This window comes from Perca fluviatilis, chromosome 11, assembly GCF_010015445.1.
Source record: "Perca fluviatilis chromosome 11, GENO_Pfluv_1.0, whole genome shotgun sequence".
Classification (NCBI taxonomy): domain Eukaryota; kingdom Metazoa; phylum Chordata; class Actinopteri; order Perciformes; family Percidae; genus Perca; species Perca fluviatilis.
In genome coordinates, this window is record NC_053122.1 from 15,817,475 (window position 1) to 15,836,963 (window position 19,489).

Below are 19,489 nucleotides of genomic sequence, written 5' to 3' on the forward strand. Positions count from 1 at the left end.
TGGAACTGTGGAATCATAAACATAAAAACTGCAAAATAGGCCAAAACATAAAATACAAGATGTGCAGCATAATTTGAGACAACACTCACTATGTGATGTCAAGTCATGCACTTACTGGTGCGAGCAGGACAAAGATTGATCTCCTATCAGTGCCCTAAGAAAGAATGAGTGTAGCTATAATGCTCCGTGCAGCATCCGCTCTAATGCATTCTGTCAGTTACGTTCTGTTATATGTTCAGCTCTAAATTGGATGTAAACTAGTTACTTCAGATTGTAGTTGTACAACTCTGTATGAATAGGGAAGCAATCACCTCTTGGCAGCAATATTAAAATCTGCTTGTAAAATTGTCAAGCCCTCATCTCCCCAAACAGAGCGTCGCCTGATCTTGAGAATTTCTCAGCCAGCGACAAATAATAATTCAGCCGTTTGCTTTTCCTGACAAACACCAGCTTTTGGGGTTCTTTTCAATCAGCTAATGCAGTGCATTACTGCTTCACACTTTGTTTTCTATTCATAAACACATTGACACACAAATCATAGTAATCCCAGTGAGAGACTTCCAGTGGCATTTTCTTCCTTCTGTGGAGCCGTGTGCAACTAGATGGTTTGCTTTCTGGTCAGCTTTCAATGCAGCTCCCACATATTTAGAGGCTTTCAAGTCTCAGTAATGTTGATGCATGCCTTACTTAAATGTGTACCATATTATACTCTGCATTTAGTCGTGCAACTTGGTGTTCATTTATCAGCATTGATAATACAAAAGATATGCTCTCCGAAATGTACAGGTACAAAATGTCAATGCTACAGTTTTGCTTTTAATCCAAGATTCATTTTGTTACAGAATAAGGGACATTTTCCAAAAGGCAACTAAACTCACATATACTAAACTTAGTATATTTATCCTCAGATAAAAATAGTAATATGATAATGTAAAAACACATACATGCTTTCCTTTCCCAGTGTGTTGCTGCATATTTTGGTTTAGTACTGTCACCTGTGGACCATCAGTGGAATGGTGTGTAATGTGTATCCGTTACGCATGTGCAGGAGACAAACAAAACGACAGCCCACTCATAGAAAAACAACTACATAGTGCAACTAGATGTCTAAAACTCCACAGGTTACCTTTAATTGCGTCCATGAGCTGTGTGTTGCAGCAACTGCTGCTCAGCTGCTGACCGTGTTGGTTAGTAGCGGCTAGTCTCGCATTGGCAGACCCTCTTCCACAGCGCTGCGGAGGAGGTGGAGGTGACACACAGGAGGAGGAGGTGCTCTGGTTTATTGGCATTTCTTTAAACCAATCACAATCACCACGGTGCCGCTGCAAATTAGCCTCAGAAAAGGAACTTGTTTTGGTGAAACGTGTACGTTCAAAGGTTTCACACTCAGATTGGACAGCCTAGCTAGCTGTCTGGATTTACCCTGCAGAGATCTGAGTTATGGCAGTTAACCATAATCAATCAGAAAATTACAACACAAAGAAAGCGGAAGGTAACGGACATCCGGCCGAAAAGAGTAACATCCGTCAGAATTTCCTGATCCCAGAAGTGGAACGTCGTGGATATAGACTAGTGAGCGGCCAAACAGCAGCTTAACTACTTTCTGTTGCTTTTAAAGCACCGGCATCCAGCTCTTCCTTTCAACTCATGCAGTATTTTTGCCTGTCGTCTCTATCCTTCACTCCTTAATAAAAATGTACTTTTCCGCCACTATAGATACACAAACAGACAGACGGCAGAAAGCAGACAGACAGACAAGCAGATAGTATTGTATTCATTGCTATGTATCTATGCTGTATACTCAGTATAGAAACTACATCCATAAGAGTGGCATTGTGTAAATGTGTCAAATTAGTGAACATATTACACGTTAAAAGAAGAAAAATCATTTCATTATTCCGTCTGTCACACCTTTCAGATTTCTGATTTGTATGCAGCATCATTTACCATCTTCTTAATGTGGTGTGATGAACATGAAAATGTAAAATTACAGCAGCGTGTCGCTGTAAGCCTCCTGTAAAAACCAGGAGCGGTGCTGCATTGTCGGAGCGAGAGGCTTTTGCATATTAGGATCGTAACACATTTCTTTGCGAGCAGCCATAAATCTTTTTTACTGTAAGAGAGGGGACCCGGTGTGGCTTAAGAGCGGCTTGAACAGTCAGGGAGAGCTTAATAGTGTCGTGGTCATTGGACTTTTGCTTGGGATTACTCCCTATTGTGAAGCTATCAAGGCGGGAGTGAGAAGCCTGCTTTAAATTATTCAACATTACAAGTGAGATTAATTGATTATTGAGCTTTAGATCAATGATAATCAGTAGTTCTGTGTGTAATTCTGGATACTAGGTCTTTGTCTTGATCTCTGTCCCTGGAGAAATCTCTTAAATCGGTCCTCATCTGTTTTGCTAATCCTTGGTTTTTTACTCCCCTGGTCTTGGACAGGCATCCCATTAACATGTTGAATGGGCTGCAGAGCTTTTAGAGACTGCCACTTACCTCAGACTGTTTTACTTCCTCTAAAAGATTTTTTGGCCATAAAAGTGGCTCTCTTTTACCAATCCTATTTAAACTGCTCATCTCTTTATAGACATTGTTGCTATTGCTGGGGAGGAAAACATGGCGCTCACATTTACCAGGGGTCGATGCTTTGATTCTCTTTGAGGGCAAAGACTTTAAGGTGTTATGTTGTAAAGCCTGTTCCTTATGTTGCTGACTAAAATTGGTTAAGATAAACCTCTCAACCTGCACGAGGCTTTCCTTTCCAAATCACTTCATACTCACTTTGAATAAAACATAAATCAAGACTTCTGTTTTAGCAAAACAAATGCCGTTTACTTCTGTGAAGTGTGTTAAGTTCTTGGCTCGGGTCGTGGATAATGATGGGATTCGTTTACTGGAGGCTGTTTGTCAGCACTTTGATACGTGAGGCTAATAGGCTTATAAACCATGAAGTCTATGTTTCTTTTTATCAAGATATTCTGTGAATTGCAGAAAACTGTTGCGTGAATGACTCAATTTTACAGTACTGAAGTATAAAAACAAACATTTCCAGCATATACAGTACATTAGTTTATCTTTAAGTTTGAATTTGAACTGCAACTAACAATTATTTCTGATTAATTTGTCAATTGTTTATTTAGAAACTAGTAAAAACTGCCTATTACCATTTTTTAAAGCCCATGCTAACTAGCATTTAGCTCATAGCACTGAAGTGTCTCCGCACAGCCTCAGAGAGCCGCTAGCATGGCTGTAGACAGTTAGTCTAAAAATCTGACTTGGACACATATTGCTCATTGCAATTTAACCCAGATAAGGTATCACGCATTTGTGAGCTTTACAGTAAAAAAAAAAGCCAATAATTAACCAGTATGAGGTACTTCATATTCAGTTTTGGTGCAGCTTTTTAAAATTCCTATTGCCATTCACAGTGTCTGTTTTAATCTCCCCCTCTCCCCCCCAAAAAATAAAACGGGGTTGCTGTTGACAGGTAGAGGACAATGGGAAGGTTGCTGGTTGACAGGTGGCCTGTTTCCATGACACCATCAGCACATACCCATTACCAGCCCACGAGTCATCTACGTGGGAGATTGCTTACATGACTTTTGGTACATACAGAGGCTGTTTGGTGTCTGTGAGTCTGACACTTTCTCTCTTTATGATTTTTTATTTATTTTTTTATTAGAGGCTGTTTATTTTAGTTATCGGAAAGTATAGTGAAGACTCCTTTCATTCCACTGCTGCAGACAGACCTGGAATGGATTTAGATTTTTAGCCTTGCTTGCGGCGTGGCTCTTTGGACGCCAATATCAGTCTATCGGTGGAAATTTTGGTACAGACACTCATGTTCCCTGGATAATGAGTCCTAATTACTTTGGTGATACTCTGAATTTTCCTGTAGTGCAACCATGAGGTTGATATTCTTGATTTTAAGTGAAATGTCTCGACAACTATTGGATGGATAGCTATCATTCATGTTGCTCAGAGGATTTATTGTAATGACCTTGGTGGTTTCTAATTTTTAATCTATGGGCAGTATGAAAATTTCAATTTGACGAATACTTTGGTTTATGCTAAACTGATTACATTCTCATCAGCCTCAGCTGTACTTTGTGTTTAGTGCTAATAAACCAATGTCATCATGCTAACAGGCTTAACTTAGATGGTGAACATGGTAAACATGAGACCTGCTAAACATCGGCATGTTAATATAGTCATTGTGAGCATGTTAGCATGGAGCTCAAAGCACTTCTTTGCCAAAGTACAGCCTCACAGAGCCGTTAGCATGGCTGTAGACCTTTATCTTACATTTTTACTTCATTTACTTATTGAAGTGTTGCAGTGTGTGGGTGGTCCTCATGCCTGAAAAAACAGGAAACCATTTGATTTTTTTAGACTCATTAATTTGGGTTTTACTAGAGAGATTAAGTGTCCCACGGTGGTCTGAATGAGGATGCTTTCTCACCCAGACAATAAGAGAATTTAGGGCAGACACTGAATACTGAAAATACACAGAGTACTGGCACAAAACATGAGCTTTTGCTAACTAAAAATACTGAAAGCAGTTGAACCCAAGTAGGAATTCGCTGTTTTACTCATTGTACGTCGCTGAGGATTAACGCGTCAGCTAAATGCCCTAAAATGTAACAGAAAATATGCTTAGCGTGTGTGGCACCCTTTGATTCACTGCTGAGCTCTAGTTTACTAATCTGGCTTTGTCTTTTAAAATGAGAAATGAGGTTATATAATCAGTTTGAAATATCTACCCAGTTGTTTCAGACGAAACGGGAGAGAAATTTGCTTTGAAATTTTAGCCAGAGTGTGACTGAAACAGTAAAATGATATCGGTGGCAGTAACTGTGGAAACTGCTTTTGACTTTTACTCACTTTTAAGGCATTCATCAGTTGAACCTAATTAAAAGAATAAATAAAACAATATTACAACATCATACACATTTTTCTCCAATGGAAAAATATAATCGTCCACTCCTTTGGGCTATTACAGTAGGAACATAATTTTCAGAGAATTTCATAACTATTCATCAAATGTAATCGCACCTGGCAGCGGTCTATTTTAGGGATAAGCGCAGAGTTAATTATGATTTATTATCAAAGCTATATGCAGCACTGTAATGGATTTAATCTTACACTGAATGCCTGTGATTTATGAATTGTAACAATGAAATTTAAGAGGCAGGTAAGACATAATCATGCATTTATTTTGACACATAGAGGTAGAAACGTTGCTTGTAAAACAGACCGCTCAGACACGTTCTCCCTAGACCTTAAGAAGTCTTTGCCTCTGACTCACTGGGATGCTGCGAAATTAATGAGAGAAAACTGCTGGGGTGGTGGTGGGCATAAAAGCATCAGATGCCTTCTTCTGCACTGAGAGAATTATTAAAGTGCTGGTTGCCAGGCGGAGATGAGAAGCTCAGTAGAGAACCCTCGCCGTGAGCTCTGTGCATATCAGGAGAGGGGCAGGATTGCTGCGAGGATGCAGGATGGAGACGGGGGAAGGAGGGGTGCTTTCGCCATTTAGCACCATCTGGTCAGTCATTTGGGTGTTTGTGTCTTTTTTTTTTTTTTAATACACGACAGGGGACAAATGTTGCAAATGTGGAGCATGTTAGGATGATGGATGTCCTCCACTGCAGTGTCAGTGAACACAGCAGCCTGGATCATGCTAGCAGCACAGAGACTCTGTAGGGGAGTTCATGTCAAGAAATGAGACGCAGCAGCACAGTTATGTACAATCCATGCTTTCTCTCTCTGCATAGTCTCGTATTGCCAGACCTTCCTCCACAGCGCTGCGGAGGAGGGTCTGGCTAGTCCACACAGCATTCTGGGATGGGAGAAAAACATACTCTGGTTTATTGGCATTTCTTTAAACCAATCACAATCGTCTTGGGCGGTGCTAAGCGCCGGACGGAGCCATGGTGCCGCTGCAAAGTAGTCTCGGGAAGGAACTTGTTTTGGTGGAACGTGTACGTTCAAAAGTTGTTTACGTCGTGCAACAGAAAACTCAGATTCGACAGATAGTCTAGCTAGCTGTCTGGATTTACCCTGCAGAGATCTGGGGAGCAGTTAACCATAGTCCTCAGAAATCACCAGAGTTTAAAATTACAACACAAAGAAAGAGGAAGGTAAAGAGGGACATCCGGCGGAATATCCGGCAGCACCGGAGCAATCCCGTAAGTGGAACGTCGTTGATATAGAATACTCTCTGCATGACAGGACTATGATCATGATATCAGATTAGATTTTCATATCATTTTTGAAGTGCCCTCATTTCAGCCAGTATTGAAACTTCATCAAATCCAGACGTAAGCAGAAATAGCTGATGGAGAAGGTGCACAGTTAAGCAGCTCTTATATGGACAAAAAAGAATAAAATCAAAAGTAGGCTCAAGTTGTAGGCTTTGGTTAGTTTGACAACCAGTCTATCTTGTACCAGGGTTAGTATCAACCAGCTTTACAAATGTGAAGATTTGCTGCTTTTCCTTTTAATTATTTTGATCATTATGTTCTTATTATTTCATCTTTTTTTATTTTATTTAATTTTTTTACTGTGAGGTTTGGACTGTTTGTTGGACAAAACCAACATTATGAATGTGTCACTTTGGGCTCTGGGCAATTGTGACAGCATTTCTCACTATTTTCTGAATTTTTACAAACCAATCAATCAATCAATCAATCAATCAATCAATCAATCGATTAATGGATAATGAATACTTCCTCCACCACTGCAGGCTGGTCATTTAATCAGAAACATCAGACAAACTTTAAGAAGAAAGAAAACTTACCAGAATCTGGACTTTGGCCAGACTTATTACCTTACACATTTCCTTTGGGTTAATGAGGCATAATTTACTGCTGCACCCCATTTTTAGCTAATGTAGCAGTTGTATTTTATCCTGAAATATCAGTCACATGCCACCTCCCTTCAAGGTTTATGATTAAAGCTGATTATGATGACATTTGCCAACTCAAACAGGCAGACACTCCACAGGCTAGGTGAGATCGCATATTAGAAAAGGTTGAGTAGTGATGACAGAGCAGATGAATAAATGTATCATCATGAGCAGCAGCAGCATGCTTTGAAGCGACTTGAGACACTTCAGGAAAGGTTAAGATTAAGAATACATTTCTACCCAACTGGTATTTTTATAGTATCATGGTTTTGTCAGCACAATGTCCTCTCCCTCCTGGTTTCCATTACCAATAAAATTGAGCACAATTTGACTTCCAAAGCTCACTGTACCCAGGTTTAGCTATTTAGTGAGTACTTAACTTTGTGCAAAATGTCAAAGCAGTGTAACAACTTTTGGTTGTTTGCAGGGATATCAGCGTCCACACAGGGAGTTCAGAGCCTTTATGTCCCTTTTTACCAGCCCTCTGTCCTCCGTCCTCTCACCACACTCATATTGACATCTGCAACAAGGCCTTTAACTAAGGGGAGTCAGGGAGAGTGGATCAGAACAGAGAGAGGGGTGAACAGAGTGGGAGGCAAAGAAGATGAGAGTTGAAAGGGTCAGAGAGAGAAATTGTGGATAGGAAATGGTGAAAAAGGTTCGTTGGAGTGAGAAAATGTGAAAACAGCTAAGAATATTGAACCAGAAAAAAAAGAGATCCCCAACGGACTAAAATCCAATATCATCAGGCCCTAAAGGACTACAGTACAAAGGGCAATTCCACAAGAAAAGAGATTGTTGCATATCTAAAGACAAAACAGAAAAAGCTATTGAATCTTTTAGGATTTGTATTTATTTTTTGAATAGAGACAATATAAGATACATTTAGGGAAAGGGAGCGATTTCACAATTTTAATAAAATATTGAAATTATTGTCCATAAACTTAACCAATGATAAAAAAGACTACCAAAACCTTCTGGACAAAGGAAAAAACTTTAACAGAAATAAACAATTGCAGGTCCTCAATGCTCAGTAGTTTCCTTAAACTGCTGGACACTGTAGTTTCAAGAAAATGTTACTCAAACAGAAGTAAATAGTGCTTTTTTGGGGGGACTATTTTCAGCTGCAGATTAGCACACAATTGGTGGTCTAGTGAGTATGTATAGCAGTAGGACGGTGTATGTGGGATCGACTCAAAGTAAACAGTACGCGTGTTCATTATAATGAAAGGAGAAATGGAGCTCTATGACACAGAGGAATAATATATATCTGGCTATACTGTATCTATTTAACTATATAGACAATACTGATACTAAAAGGATCAAATCAAACTGGTCTTGGTCTTTTCATGATTCTTGATTCAAAATATTGCCAGCCTTATCTTTTTTATAGGCATTGAGCAGTACAGTCACAAATGGGCACTGACATTTTTTATAGTGTTCCAGGGGAAACATGATCCCAGGTCCCGGGAAAATAGAAGTAAGTATAGTGTATCTATACCGTGAGACACACAAGACTTGTTTCATTTTGAAGTTGACAGAGTTGTAATGCAGCAATGGATACAGTTTGTAAAAAAGAAAAGGCAGGAGAACTTTGAACATAATATCATGTAAGTTTGTTCAAAACAACAAGCTGCTGTTGCTATCATTTGGCTAAAATTACAATTTATTTAACACACCTGTTATTGTAACAGTTGAGGCTTTGTCTTCTTGGTTCATTAGTGTAGCTTTTTCCCTTGTTCGGTCTGATTTCATTACTTTAAGGACTCACACTTGGGTTGAAAGTCAGTAGGATTCACAAAATGTCATGCCATTCTATTAAATAGTTGTTGGAAATATTTAAATTGCCTAACAGCCACACTGCCATGGCTAATAACATATACTTATACAGTATTAACAATGTACTGCCATTAAAGTAGGTTAAAGGGAGATGAGTTCATCGTTTCAAGTCAAGAGTGTCATTGGAGAGAAAGAAAAAGACGAAATCATCTTAAAAGCGAGCTAGTTTCTGACCCGACAACCAAGATGGAGCTTCTCTGCATCAACAAGCATCTTTTTTTCGAGGGTTACCCTTGCGTACTGGTACAAAAGTAAACAAAACTAGACTTGAAGAAAGCAAATTGTCTTTTTCATAATGCAGGTTGTGGACGTCACCCCCGATGCTTCATATTGCCTCCAGGCAGAATTAAGAAACGCCTCAGCAAGCCTACATGGCTGCATCGCTCATTCCCATCATTAAAATAAATTGCTGTGTCCTGTGGTCTGTGTAAAAGGAAAAATATTACAAAAAAAGCCCTGTTTTTACCCCACGGCTCTGCTATGGATTTTGTCACTGTGTTGTCCCAGAGGCTCCTCAGCTGCTTCAGAGACATAGGAAGACACAGTATGTTGTTCCTCTACACAGAACCCGCCCATGGGCAAACGCAGCGACTTGTCTCGCGGCCTGTTTGTATGAAGTAAATAATAACGAAAAGTAATTTGCGTCAGCCTACATCTTGCCAGAAAAAACGATTCATATATCTGGATGAAGAACAGAAGGCGAGTCTGCTGTTCATGGCTCTGGAGAAAGGATACATTTCAAAACATCTTATGAAAAAACCCTTCTTTAGAATGCAATGGTTTGATGGTACTTGGGAAGCAGTATGCCATTGCCCTTGACATACTGTAGGCATTGGTTTTATAACTGGAGTTGTTCCCTGTGCAGGACTATGGCTGCCCACTGCTCCTAATTAGTTAGGATGGGTTAAATGCAGAGTATACATTCTTTGCATGTGTAAATGTACTTGGCAAATAAAGGAAATATTATTATTAGGGGTGTTGAAATTAATCATTGTATCGATGCATCGCGATGCGGACCTAGGTGATTCTTGCACCGCAGTGACAGACCATAATCGATTATCGCCTATTGATGTTACTTGTTGATTTTCCAGTCACTCCTTTTTTTAGTTATTGCCTTTTCTGTTGTCTGTTCATACAGATAAAATCAAAAGTGAAGTTCATTCTTGAATTTGTTGATGAAAACCATGTGTAGCAGTATATAATAATATTGATGAGGTGACGCATCATGGTGCATTGGGATATTGAATCGATTTGAATCATTAACAGGATAATTGAATCGTGAGACCAGTGAAAATTCACACCCCTAATTATTATAGTGTACAGTATTAAGCTTGGTTCGACTGGCAATTTCTTTGAAGCAGAATAGGAGCGAGAAAAAGAGATTAAGGGACATAGATGGTTCATATAATGCCTACCCTCCTCCTCTAGGAGAAGAAGAAGACCGTTTGATGAAATGCTCTCTACAGATTGTGTCTGAAGTGACTTGATAAATCGAAGGATGTGTGGGAGCACACATTGACCTGGCTGAAAAGAACAGACTACACTGATCCTGCTTCTGGGCATACTTTTATTAATGTAACTTTATTTATATAGCACTTTTAAACACTGTGTTGCAAAGTGCTTTGCACCAGAGTAAAAATAATTGTACTGCTCCAAAGAACAACAGGTTAAGTCTAAATTTAGTTGAATTTGAATTTTTGTTTTTATAGTGTATAGTGTGACTTATGTGACTATGTGATACCTCTTACCATATACCATCTTACGGCTGACATTTTGGCCAGGTCGCTATTGTAAAAGAGATAATGTATTTCAAGAGACTTTCTGGCTAAATAAAGTTTAAATAAATGAATAAATAAAATACATCGATCTAGCATAATGTCTAGAAACGGGGGAATCAAAATTCAAAATGCTGATAGGCAAATTTTGTTACTGTTGGACACTGCCATGCTAGCTGTTTCCCCCTGTTTCCAGTCTTTTGTGCTAAGCCAAGCAGGCTGTAGCTTCATAATTTAGAGTGAGAGCAGTATCGATCTTTTCATCTAACTCGGCAAGCCAAAGCAAATGAGTGTATTTTCCAAGATGTGAAACTACTCCTTTCAATCCATGATTTATGGCCTGCTAAAAGTGTCTATTTTTGTTTTTAATTATTGAGATCAACATTCATATTATGCGACCAGGTACTCCTACAAACACAGGTGTCTAATTATGTGAATATTTTCATTTGTCTTATATTGTATAATATCATCTTTTGTCTGACGTGCAGTCAATAATAACTTTTTACAGTCAGTGATTTCCTTCCAAAGTGCAAATCAACTTCTCACAATAGAGTTGAGTTATATCCCCATAAGTGTTTTTGACAGGTGTCATATCACATTTGTGCAGCTGCAGAGGCATATATAAAGCACGGTTCGACTAAACTGGTCGTCACTTTGGATTTTCTCGCACATGTGGACAGCTTGCCTGCTGTGAATGTCAAGTGCGAGTTATTGAACAGAGTCGGAGGTAGAGGAGCCTCTCGCTGATCCTCGCAGCTCCTTAGCCTCTGGCGCCCGGCAGGTAAAGCACAATAAGCTCCAGCTCAGTCAGACTTCAGGGATTATTTACTTAGACCCTGCTCAGAGTGTCGAACTTTATTTCTCAAACACCCTTCATTTCCCAGTGCCGGTAGCGCTGCAGCGTCCCAGCATGTCAGTCCCAATCACTCCTGCCTCACTTGACTCAGGTTTGTGTTGGAGATAGAGACAGAAAAAGAAGGATTTAACAGAGCTTTTTACGTGTGTTTTCTCATTTTTGTTCAGCTCTGCTCATGCCCAAACATAATTTATTATGTTTCATTTTTCAAGAAAGCTGTGGCAGTGGGGACTAAAGGACACTCTGTAAAAAGCCAGGCAGTGTCGAGCCAGACCTCATGACAACTTTTGTTTGCTGTCTTTGAGTAAAAGGCTGTGTTTCTCTGCTTTAACAAAACAAGCAAATTACATTTTCTCTGTCCTCTGGCTCTGGATGTTATTTGTCGCCTGCCAAAGCAGCTTCACACCAGGCTTTATCTCTCTTTTAAATTGGCCACACAATAACAACGTCCTCTCTGCAAAGTTCTGCCATTATGATTGGCAAAGGTAAACACATTGTCTGTTGAACCTTGAATTCTATCACTCGTTCTCTCTGCATCTCCACTTCCACACATCTGCTTTGAAATGTTAGTTATCAGGTCAGCAGATCCCACCCTTTTATTTATTTCAGCAAGCTTTTTTTTGCTCCAGGACATTCAGCACTCAACTGGGGATGTGGTGTATGTGTGTGAATGTATGTGTGTGTGTTGTGTGTGTGTGTGTGTGTGTGTGCCTGTATTCTGTGTGTCTGCTGCTTGAGTGGCAAATGGCTAATGAATAATGCAGGGTAAAGGTGATGTGTTGACAGCTCTGACGGCTGAGAGCTGCCGAGCTGTGTATCACTGATAATGTGCTATTTCCCTTCTGTGCTCCTCCACTCCTTTATTACAACAAAATGCATATTTTTTGTAATTTCAACTCACCACAGCCCTGGCGTCAGTGTGTGCCAGAGAGTTTGTTGGACCTTCCAAACTAATAGCTAAACTACATTGTGCAAATGGGGCCTTAAAGCCACATTTTACAGTAAGGATGATTCAAACTCTAGTTTAGTTTGGTGATTGGTTTCTAAATAAATTCCAGCTAGTTTCTGCCATTTAAGCTCACTGAATTTGGCTGTGTGTGTGTGTATGTGTGTGTGTGTCTCTCGCAAAGAATAGTGGTGTATTTAGAGTCTGCCCTCATATCCTAACCCTATCTCCTACTCCTCTATAGCCATATTTGCTAATTGCTAATTATCACTAAACTAAAGTACATCCAAGGTCTCATGAGAATGTTATAAGTTTTGCAGGCATGGCTTTAAAATGACACCTGCCAACGTGCCAAATGTGGGTAAAAATTAACTAAAATAACTAACTAATTAACTAAAATTAACATTGTAAAGTTACTAGCCAATTTGGCTGGTGATGAATAAAGCAAATCACACAGCGTCTGTTTGAATCAGAAGGCTGCAGAAACGATGCGACAAGTCATTGTTGCCAGATCAGTCTGTTTTCTGCCAAGAAATTTGGGCAGTTTTCTGTGTGTTTGGCTTGGAAACGTTGTCTTTATCTGGCAACACTGCTTGTAGTACTAATTCCACATTTACCATGAACACTGTGTTTTGATGTGTCAGACAACCATTGGCTATGTGCCTAGCGTGTGTGGTATTGATAACGAGCTACGTTGACACGGAGAAGATGAACGGAACGGTGCAAAACAAACCAGAGGAGTTGATATGGAAACTGTGTTAGTAAGGAAAAAAACGTATGACATATGAAAAAAAAACGTGGCTAGTGGAAAATCTGATTGGCTAGTAACTTTGAAAATTTACTAGCCATGTTGGCTGGTGATCAAAAAAGTTAATTTAAAGTCCTGATTGCAGTTATTTGGTGGTGATTGCGATAGATAAAAAGTTAGTCAAGTTATTGCAATTCATCCTGACAAATGTGTGTGTATCAAAGTCCATGGTAATCTTACCAATAGTTGTTGAGATATTTCATTCAAAATCACAAATGTGCACCTCATGGTGGCGCTAGAGGAAAAGTCATTAGTCTGGCTTAATGGATGCACATTGCTGAGATAAAGCCTAACAGGAGAAACATCCGGCGCGTCTCCCATCTTGCCATTTCTACTATTGGGGCTTAGCACCGCCCAGGACTGTTGTGGTTGGTTTAAAAAATACATACAAGCCAGATTCAGCCTCTGGGCACCGTGAACATCTCTACAAAATGTTCCGATATCTGGTATTTGTTGAGACCAACCATGACCATCTCTAGAGCCATGGCACTAGCATGGCTAAAAATCTAAATTAATAAAATATATTTGATAGTTTTTTGTTATTTGGTCATAATTATCTGCATTACGTGGGGTGGGGGAGTGTCAGGGGCCACTTGGATTTATGTTTTCTAAAATCCTGCCTAAGGTCCTGTAGCCAAATGATTCAACCAGAATCTAGCTCATGAATCCTTTTCAGTTTCTACTTGTTAATCAGCAGCAACAGAGGTTAATTTATAATAAGCAGAAGAAAAACAGCTGAACTGACAATGATGAGAGCACCACCTACAGAAACTCCTCAACTTCATCAACTTGATCGCCAGGGACACAGACGTCAAGAGTATTATTCACATTGTTTGACTGATCTCTAAATAGTGCAGGGCAGTAACACCACAGCAATTATTACTGAGCACCAAAGATAAGAGACTTACTTAATAAGGAACGCGACAGAACGCAGCACTGGTAAGCACAGTGTTCATGTGGCTGGAGAGACTGCCCATTATCAGAAAGTTCATAGGTTCGATCCCCAGAACAGATTTGTCTCTCAGCAGTGTAGTGTCACGTCAAACTGTCCTTGAACAAGACGCTGCAGCCTCCACCTGCTCAGTGGTGCAATCTACACTGTGTAAATGTTTCTCCCGTGTTAAAATTTGACCTCCTTGCATTTAATGATGCATGTGTTAGCATAATATGGACTCTGGAAAATATTTAAGGAGGTTTCTGCAAGCCAAAGAATGAATGATGAATGCAGAGTCTACACTATGGTCTTCTTATAATAAAACAAACATTTTGGGACATTAAAACTGTCAAAAAATGTCTTCACTTGGCGTAATTTGATACTATAACACTAACTGAAAACAAACTATGAGTTGAAATGTAGTTAAGAACTCAAACATTCTCTGACAGGGCCTCTTATCCATTTGTAAAGGCCTCACAGGGGTGCTATAATACTTTTTATTGGGTATTAAAGATTTTTATTGTGTAATTGTATATGTTTATATATCTGGCGGTTTTTTAACAATTTTAAGACCATGTTTTTAAAATTTTATTTTTGAAATATTGAAAGGTAAACATGTAATATCTTTAATAGATTTTGGACACAACTCTGTAATGCAAATTTGTTTTTCTTATCCCATTCCATCTCATCAGCCACCCCACCATCTCCTTTCCTGCTTTAATAAGGTCTATGTCTATAATTGCTCGTAATCATAATTAATTATTCGTATATCATTTGAAAAACTGGCAAGAATGACAAGAGACAAGGAAATTACGTGTCTTCTCCATCAAAGTGTTAAGTGACAGACGTAATGAGAAATGTAGATGTGATGTTTCTCAGTGATATGAAGTCATATTTTACATTGAAGCAGGGTGGATTATGATGTGAATTGTCTGGTTATTATTCAAAGACCTGCATCAGTCGAATGCCGGCTGCTTTCACAGCACAACAATATACAGTGCCTTGCAAAAGTATTCACCCCCCTTGGCTTTTTACCTATTTTGTTACATTACAGCCTTCAATGTTTTTTTAATCTGAATTTTATGTGAAAAATATATGCATAAAAATATTTTTTAGAAATAAAAAACTGAAAATTGGCATGTGCATATGTATTCACCCCCTTTGTTATGAAGCCCATAAAACGCTCTGGTGCAACCAATTACCTCCAGAAGTCACATAATTAGTGAAATGATGTCCACCTGTGTGCAATCTAAGTGTCACATGATCTGTCATTACATATACACACCTTTTTTGAAAGGCCCCAGAGGCTGCAACACCTAAGCAAGAGGCACCACTAACCAAATACTGCCATGAAGACCAAGGAACTCTCCAAACAAGTAAGCGATAATGTTGTTGAGAAGTACAAGTCAGGGTTAGGTTAAAAAAATATATCCAAATCTTTTATGATCCCCAGGAGCACCATCAAATCTATCATAACCAAATGGAAAGAACATGGCACAACAGCAAACCTGCCAAGAGACGGCCGCCCACCAAAACTCACGGACCGGGCAAGGAGGGCATTAATCAGAGAGGCAGCACAGAGACCTAACCGGCAATTTCCACTGGATGCGGAACGTCTCCGGAACGTCGACGGAGTCATTAGGTTTCCATTTAAGACAATCTGTGTATTTCCACAGACTGCGGAACGTCTGCGTCCCGACTCCGTCCCAGTTCCGTCAGTCCGCAGCCCTCCGCAGCAGATACGCAGAGCTTCTATTTTTGACGGACGGACGACGGATTCAGCACACGGCAGATAGTGCGGGACAGGAAGTCGAGCACAGAAACATAATAAATATCCGGTTAATTTTCAAAATAAAATACACCGTGCTCACGGCGGATCATATTTCCCTGCACTACACCTTGAAAACACAGCTCAGAGTCGTTTCCCCTCTACTCCTCTGGATGGAAACAAACTGTTGTTGGTTTTGTGCTTCTATTCTACCTGAATTCACGAGAACTTGTGGGTCCTCGTGACTACAGCTGTCAGTTACGGCCGCAGCCGTTCCGCAACAAATCCGGACCCAGTGGGTATTGACGGACAGCGGAGCACGCAGCAGACACGCAGCGGAGCCGGTCCGCAGCTGTTACGCATCCAGTGAAAATCCCCGGTAAGGTAACCCTGGAGGAGCTGCAGAGTTCCACAGCAGAGACTGGAGTATCTGTACATAGGACGACAATAAGCCGTACGCTCCATGGATTTGGGCTTCATGGCAGTGGCCAGAAGAAAGCCATTACTTTCAGCAAAAAACAAAATGGCACGTTTTCAGTTTGCGAAAAGGCATGTGGGAGACTCCCAAAATGTATGGAGGAAGGTGCTCTGGTCTGATAAGACTAAAACTTTTCGGCCATCAAAGAAAACGTTATGTCTGGCACAAACTCAACACATCACATCACCCAAAGAACACCATCCCCACAGCATGATGCTGCCACCACCATGTTTCACTATGGGGATGTTTTTCAGCAGCTGGGACTGGGAAACTGGTCAGAGTTGAGGGGAAGATGGATGGTGCCAAATACAGGGATATTCTTGAGCAAAACCTGTACCACTCTGTGCGTGATTTGAGGCTAGGACAGAGGTTCACCTTCCAGCAGGACAGTGACCCCAAACACACTGCTAAAGCAGCATTTGAGTGGTTTAAGGGGAAACGTGTAAATGTGTTGGAATGGCCTAGTCAAAGCCTAGACCTCAATCCAATAGAAAATCTGTGGTCAGACTTAAAGATTGCTGTTCACAAGCGCAAACCATCCAACTTGAAGGAGCTGGAGCAGTTTTGCAAGGAGGAATGGGCAAAAATCCCAGTGGTAAGATGTGGCAAGCTCATAGAGACTTATCCAAAGTGACTTGGAGCTGTGATTGCCGCAAAAGGTGGCTCTACAAAGTATTTACTTTAGGGGGGTGAATAGTTATGCACATTGACTTTTTCTGTTATTTTGTCCTATTTGTTTGCTTCACAATAAAATAAAAACCTCTTCAAAGTTGTTGGCATGTTCTGTAAATGAAATGATTCAAATCCTCAAACAATCTGTTGATTCCAGGTTGTGAGGCAACAAAACATGAAAAATGCCAAGGGGGGTGAATACTTTTGCAAGGCACTGTAAGAGAAAATGAGAGTTTTAGTTAATTATTTCTGATTTACAGCAATGTTTTCCACACAACTGTGGAAATTACTTTTTTTTTTTTTTTTAAAGCTGATTTCAAGCTGTTGAAATGCGTCTGTGCAGGTTCCTATCAATGTTATTGTCCCAGTCTTTCGCTCTGTGATTTAATTTGCCAGCAGGAGACTTTAAGACTTCTGGATCGCAACTAGCTTTGGTTAACTTAAATTTACTCTTCTACAATAACCTGTTTAGCTGTGATAAAGGTTCATGACTATAAGTAGTCCAGCTACAGCTTAAAACATCCCTGTGATTTCCTTTTTTAAAGGGTAGATTATTTAAGACCGTGGTTCCCAAAATCCAAGGGATCAAGAAATGGTTAACAAAAGGACAGCAGAGAAACCATTTTTCTGCTGCGCCAAATTACACCTATTTTTTAACACTTTCCTCTAATCTTTGCTTTTTAGCCATGTTAGCGGCATGGCTTTGTGGATGGCGGTGGGTTGGTCTGTCTTCTGGTTGGCCAGGTCCTCCACTTTGGTCTAGACCTAGTTTTTTACAGTCTAGTGTCCAGCCTGAAATATCAACTAGCATAACTGTGTGATGGCTTTCCATAAAATTTTGTACAGACATTTATGGTTCCTAAAGGATAAATCCTAATGACTTGATAATCTCCTGACTGACTTTACCTCTAGCGCCACCATGAGGTTTACATTTTAGTTTTCAGTGAAAACTATTGATTGGATTTTGCACAAACGTTCCCCTCAGTATGAATTACAATAACCTTTTATTTCATATATTAAGATGATTTTAGTTTAATTTGAGTTTAATTTGGTTTATGACTAAATATCTGCACATCTAATGACCTTCCCATGCCAGCCTAATGTTAGCATGCTAACACACTAAACGAAGACAGTGACCATGGTGAACATTATATCTGCTAAACAACATGTTAGCATTGTCATTGAGAGCATGTTAACTTGCTGACATTAGCATTTAGCTAAAATCAGCTGTACAACCTCACAGAGCTCCTAGCATGGCTGAAGACTATTAGTCTGGTTTTCCTGTGAATTACTGAATGATTTTATAGCTGAGAATTATTCATTTATTTGGTTGAATTGGTCACTGCTGGTAGACAATGCATCGGGATGATGAGGGGGAACACTTTTATTTTTTTATTTTTTATTTTTTTATGGATCACATGCCAAAAATGTTGAGAAACAGTTGGAGTTTGTGTTGAGCACTGTCCAAGGTGCTGATCCTGGAGCAGCCAGGGATGCTGGAGCTGTCCAAGGTACTTCAACAATAAGGCAGCATTCCTGCTGGTGCTCTAACTCTGACAGAATGCATCATGGCATACAGGATTTGCTGTTCTCAACATCCATGTTATTTTAGGAAGTATGTCAATTTATTTTTTTTCATCTTGGTCCTCTCTTGTGGAGCACCATAGAGACATGGAATGTAAAGGTTGTGAACCATTCTAGTAACTGATTGGGACAATACAAATAGGAATTATTTAAAGAGTTTACACATTAGTAAATTAATCCATTAGTAAATGCTAAGAGAAAGAAAAAATAAGCAGCAGGTAAATGGAGAAACAAATGGAAAAAGCAATTACTCTTTTCAATTTCCTGATGAAAATATATAATTTGAATTTAGTTTGTGAATAAAGATATATATTATTTTCTAACTAATTGATTATGTTTGGGTATTAATTTGTAATTTGATGTATGTATTGATTGATTTATGAGGTCTTCTTTATAAATCCTTTTTATTTGACCTATTTATTGGTGGATTTATATATTAATTTGTAAATCATTTTGATAATTCTCCTTTTTATTGTCCATTTAAAATTTCAAAGAATAACTTCATCAATATATTAATTTGCAATTTTTTTTTATTTCCTGTATTTATTCTCCAGTCAGATATCAATGAGTAGATGCTTTATAACCATTTATATGACCCTGTGGTCCTCTATAATCTCTGTGCTGATACTGTGTCACACTGTGTTGATGCTGCCATTTTCCCCCCTCATCATTATCAGTATCATGCTGTGCACTCAGTTTAATTTATACAAGGTCTACAGCTACTTGTAGTATTCTGCATTGCTGAAAGGCAGGGCCCCCTCTGGGAGCGCGGAGCCCCCTGCCATGCGGGTGTACACTGTATGACCCACTTACTTGTCTGGTTTCGAGTGAAGATGCACCTCACAGTGTGTTAGTGTGTTGTGCGTTAGATGATAATCTAACGCACAAGAAATAGATGCTTCCTTTATTTTATTTTTTTACT

At 39.5% G+C, this 19,489-nt stretch overlaps 1 protein-coding gene across 1 annotated transcript in view; it reads left to right on the forward strand.

Moving 5' to 3' along the window:
* st6galnac3 (ST6 (alpha-N-acetyl-neuraminyl-2,3-beta-galactosyl-1,3)-N-acetylgalactosaminide alpha-2,6-sialyltransferase 3) overlaps positions 1–19,489 on the forward strand; it is a 78,405-nt gene that overhangs the window by 52,792 nt on the left and 6,124 nt on the right. The gene's annotated exons all lie outside the window — the stretch shown is intronic.